The 5,723-nt window shown below is 34.3% G+C and overlaps 1 long non-coding RNA gene across 2 annotated transcripts; it reads left to right on the forward strand.

The window, feature by feature from the left end:
• The first annotated feature begins 1,156 nt into the window (after positions 1–1,156).
• LOC116420278 lies at positions 1,157–5,154 on the forward strand. 2 transcript variants are annotated; one of them, XR_004230588.1, is made up of 5 exons: positions 1,157–1,296; positions 1,647–1,755; positions 3,115–3,232; positions 3,466–3,684; positions 5,036–5,154. It is a non-coding gene; the product is annotated as an uncharacterized LOC116420278 (long non-coding RNA). The 2 variants fall into 2 exon arrangements; XR_004230587.1 differs by having other exon boundaries at positions 3,115–3,684.
• Positions 5,155–5,723: the final 569 nt, after the last annotated feature.

The raw sequence follows: 5,723 nt of genomic DNA on the forward strand, positions 1-5,723 counted from the left end.
TCCAAAACTGAGTTCTATGAGAGCTTTGTATGACTATTTTTTAGAAAATGCATAGTAACATGCCATGTGTGGTTCTTTCTTAGGCTTACAGCCATGCATATTTCCTGTTGATGGCTGTATTTTTGAAATGTTGGAAGTCCACTTGACATCTTGAGACCTCATTGTTTGTATGATCCTTTGAACAATGTGTCTCAGAATGTTGTGGGGATTTAGCACCTGCAAAATTTTCTTCTTCCCTGAAATGTCTTTTCATTATTGAAAATTGTCAAATTTAAGATAATTTCTCAGGAAAAAAAAACACCTTTAAACAAATTTTAATGTCTTTAAACGAATAAATTAAACATGCAAGAAGGGGAGTTTCATATAGAAGGCATAATGAACCATGAACTCCCCAGTCATCTACCATGGATCAGAGACATGAAAGAATTTATCTCTACATGTATGTGCAATTTTTTGCAATTGAAGTCATTTACTTGCTCTCAAATTGGGTTGAATGATAGTTTGGAATGAATGTTTTTTTAAAAAATGGATAATAATATACCATTTCTGCTTCTTTCTTTAGGATTACAACCACACTTAGATTTTGTCGACTGCAGTATTGTTGAGCTGCTGAAGGTCCACTAGACATTATGATACCCCATTTTCTGTATGACTCCTTGAACAATGTGGCTCAGAATGTTGTGGGCCTTTAGTACTCATAACATCATCTTTTTCTTCGTGGAGATGTATATTCAGAATGCCAAATTGTGTAATTTAAGATAATTTTCTGAAAAAAAACCTTTACTCCGTTCATGTCTTTCAGGAATAAAATTAAATATGACTGGAAAAAGGTGACTTTCAGGTAGTAGGCGTAAAACTGGGTTCTATGACAGCTTTATATGACTATATTTTGGAAAATGAAAAGTAACATACCATGTGTGGTTCTTTCCTGAGGATTACAGTCATGCATATTTCCTGTTGATGGCTGTATTTTTGAAATGCTGCAGGTCCACTTGACATCTTGAGACCTCATTGTTTGTATGATCATTTGAACAATGTGTCTCAGAATGTTGTGGGCCTTTAGCACCTGCAACATTTTCTTCTTCCCTCAAATGTCTTTTCAGTATTCAAAATTGTCAAATTTATGATAATTTCTCAAGAAAAAAAACACCTTTAAACAAATTTCAATGTCTTTACAGGAATAAAATTAAACATTGCTAGAAGAAGAGAATTTTCAAGCAGAAGGCATAATGAACCATGAACTCCCCAATCACCTACTGCCATGGATCACAGACAGGAAAGAATATAGCCCTGCATGTATGTACTCTTTTTCAATTCAAGTCATTTACTCCAAAATTGCATTCCATGAGAGGTTTGAATGACTATTTTTAGAAAATGGCCACTTACATGCCATGGGTCATTCTTTCTTCAGGATTATAGTCATGCTTATTTCCTTTAGATTTCTATATTTGTGAGCTGCTCAAGGTCCACTAGACATCCTGAAACCCCATTATTTATTTCACTCTTTGAACAATGTGTCTCACAATGTTGTGGGGCTTCAGTACCTACAGCAGCAACTTCTTCATTTTGAGCGAGATGTATATTCAGAATTCAGAACTGTCTAATTTAAGATGATTTTCTGAAAAGGAAACCTTTAATCCTTTAAGGTTTTGCAAGAATCAAATCAAATATTGCTGGAAGAAGAGAGGCTTATAAAGTAGTAGGCATAATGAACAATGGAGTCCCCAATAACCAAGGGCCATGGATCAGAGACAGGTAAGAATTTTGCACTGTATGTATGTGCTCTTTTTTGTACTTGAAGTCATTCATTCTCTAGAATTGGATGACAGGACAGTTTTGAATGATTATTTTTAGAAAATAGAAACTAACATGTCATGTGAGCTTCTTTCTTTAGAATTACAATCATTTTTAATTTCTCTCAATTGCTATGGTTCTCAGCTGCTGAAGTGCTGCTAGCAATTGTGAAATCACATTGTTTGTATGAATCCTTGAATAATGTGTCTCAGAATGTTGTGGGCCTTTGGTACCCACAGCATTATCTTATTATTTCCAGAGTTGTATATTCAGAATGCAACACTATCTAATTTAAGATAATTTTCTGAAAAAAAAAAAACCCTTTAAACCTTTAAGATCTTTGCATAAATCAAAGTAATATTTCTGGGAGGAGGGGATTTTCAAGTAGAAGGCATAATGAACCATGCACTCCCAAGTAATATGGGGCCATGAATCAGAGACATGAATCAATTTCTCTCTACATGTATGCGCATTTTTTTTCAATTAAAGTCATTTGCTTTCTCTAAAATTGGGTTGAATGACAGTTTTGAATGAATGTTTATTTAGAAAATGTATAATAGTATACCATTTTATGCTTCTTTCTTTAGGATTACCGCAATGCTTAGTTTTTGTCGATGGCAGTATTGTTGAGCTGCTGAAGGTCCACTAAACATTCTGATACCGCATTTTTTGTATGACTCCTTGAACAATGTGTCTCAGAATGTTGTGGGCCTTTAGTACCCACAACATCATCTTTTTCTTCTTCCCGGACATATATATTCAGAATTCCAAATTGTGTAATTTAAGATAATTATCTGAAAAAAAAAAACATTACTCCTTTCATGTCTTTCGGGAAGAAAATTAAATATGGCGGGAAAAAGGTGATTTTCAGGTAGTAGGCGTAATGAACAATGGAGACTTCCCAATAATATGGAGCCATGGATCAGAGACCTGAAAATATTTAGCCCGGCATGTATGTGCTCTTTTCTTTTTTTTAATATAAATCATTTACTCTCCAAAATTGGGTTCCATGACAGTTTTGTATGACTAGTCTTATAAAATGCATAGTAAAATGCCATGTGTGGTTCTTTCTTGAGGACTACAGCCATTCATATTTCCTGTTGATGGCTGTATTTTTGAAATGCTGATGGTCCACTTGACATCCTGAAACCTCATTGTTTGTATCATCCTTTGAACAATGTGTCTCAGAATGTTGTGGGCCTTTAGCACCTGCAACATTTTCTCCTTCCCTGAAATGTCTTTTCAGTATTCAAAATTGTCAAATTTATGATAATTTCTCAGGAAAAAAACACCTCTAAACAAATTTCAATGTCTTTACAGGAATAAAAGTAAACATTGCTAGAAGAAGAGAATTTTCAAGCACAAGACATAATGAACAATGAACTCTCCAATCACCTGCTGCCAAGGATCACAGACAGGAAAGAATATAGCCCTTCATGTATGTATACTTTTTCAATTAAAGTCATTTACAACAAAATTGCGTTCCATGAGAGGTTTGAATGACTATTTTTAGAAAATGCAAACTTACATGCCATGGGTTATTCTTCCTTCAGCTTCATACTCATGCTTATTTCCTTTAGATTTCTATATTTGTGAGCTGCTCAAGATCCACTAGACACCCTAAAACTCCATTATTTATTTCACTCTTTGAACAATGTGTCTTACCTTCAGGGCTTCAGTACCTACAGCACCAAATTCTTCATTTTGAGCGAGATGTATTTTCAGAATTCAGAACTGTCTAATGTAAGATGATTTTCTGAAAAGGAAACCTTTAATCCTTTAAGTTTTGCAAGAATCAAATCAAATATTGCTGGAAGAAGAGGCTTATCAAGTAGTAGGCATAATGAACAATGGAGTCCCCAATAACCAAGGACCATGGATCAGAGACAGGTAAGAATTTTGCACTGCATGTATGTGGTCTTTTTTATACTTGAAGTCATTTATTCTCTAGAATTGGATAACAGGACAGTTTTGAATGATTATTTTTAGAAAATGGAAACTAACATGTCATGTGAGCTTCTTTCTTTAGAATTACAATCATTTTTAATTCCTCTTAATTGCTATCATTCTAAGCTGCTGAGGTGCTGCTAGCAATTGTGAAATCACATTGTTTGTATGAATCCTTGAACAATGTGTCTCAGAATGTTGTAGGCCTTTGGTACCCACAGCATTATCTTATTATTTCCAGAGTTGTATATTCAGAATTCAACACTATCTAATTTAAGATACTTTTCTGAAAAAAAACTTTTAACCTTTAAGATCTTTGCATAAATCAAAGTGATATTTCTGGGAGGAGGGGATTTTCAAGTAGAAGCCATAATGAACCATGCACTCCCTGGTAATATGGGTCCACGGATCAGGGACGTGCATCAATTTATCTCTACATGTATGTGCTATTTTGCAATTAAAGTCATTTACATTCTCTAAAATTGGGTTGAATGACAGTTTGATTGACTATTTTTTTTTAGAAAATGGATACAAATATACCATTTGTGCTTCTTTTTTTAGGAATACAACTATGCTAATTTCCTATCAATGGCTGTATTTTTAAGCTGCTGAAGGTCCACTAGACATTCTGATACTCCATTGTTTGTATGACTCCTTGAACAATGTGGTTCAGAATGTTGTGGGCCTTTAGTACCCACAACATAATCATCTCCTTCTTCCCTGAGATATATATTCAGAATTCCAAATTGTGTAATTTAAGATAATTTTCTGAAAAAAAAAAAAAAACCTTTACTCCTTTCAGGTCTTTAAGGAATAAAATTAAATATGGCGGGAAGAAGGTCATTTTCTAGTAATAGGTGTAATGAACAATGGAGACTCCCTAATAACCTGGAGCCATGGATGAGAGAGTGGAAAATATTTAGCCCTGCATGTATGTGCTTTGTTAAAATTTAAATCATTTACTTTCCAAAACTGAGTTCAATGAGAGTTTTGCATGACTATTTTTTAGAAAATGCAGAGTAACCTGCCATGTTTGGTTCTTTCTTGAGGACTACAACCATGCATATTTCCTGTTGATGGCTTTATTTTTGAAATGCTGGATTTCCACTGGACATCCTGAGACCTCATTGTTTGTATGATCCTTTGAACCATGTGTCTCAGAATCTTGTGGGCCTTTAGCACCTGCAACATATTCTTCTTCCCTCAAATGTCTTTTCAGTATTCAAAATTGTCAAATTTCAGATAATTTCTCAGGAAAAAAAACACCTTTAAACAAATTTCAATGTCTTTACAGGAATAAAAGTAAACATTGCTAGAAGAAGAGGATTTTCAAGCAGAAGACATAATGAACCATGAACTCCCCAATCACCTGCTGCCAAGGATAACAGACAGGAAAGAATATAGCCCTGCATGTATGTACACTTTTTCAATTAAAGTCATTTACTCCAAAATTGCGTTCCATGGAGAGGTTTGAATGACTATTTTTAGAAAATGGACACTTACATGCCATGTGATATTCTTTCTTCAGGATTATAGTCATGCTTATTTCCATTAGATTTCTATATTTGTGAGCTGCTCAAGGTCCACTAGACATCCTGAAACCCCATTATTTATTTCATTCTTTGAACAGTGTGTTTCACAACGTTGTGGGGCTTCAGTACCAACAGCACCAAATTCTTCATTTTGAGCGAGATGTATATTCAGAATTCAGAACTGTCTAATGTAAGATGATTTTCTGAAAAGGAAACCTTTAATCCTTTAAGATTTTGCAAGAATCAAATTAAATATTGCTGGTAGAAGAGGCTTATCAAGTAGTAGGCATAATGAACAATGGAGTCCCCAATAACCAAGGACCATGGATCAGAGACATGTAAGAATTTTGCACTGCATATATGTGCTCTTTTTTGTACTTGAATTCATTTATTCTCTAGAATTGGATGACAGGACAGTTTTGAATGATTATTTTTAGAAAATGGAAACTA

This window comes from Sarcophilus harrisii, chromosome X, assembly GCF_902635505.1.
Source record: "Sarcophilus harrisii chromosome X, mSarHar1.11, whole genome shotgun sequence".
NCBI classification, from domain to species: Eukaryota; Metazoa; Chordata; class Mammalia; order Dasyuromorphia; family Dasyuridae; genus Sarcophilus; species Sarcophilus harrisii.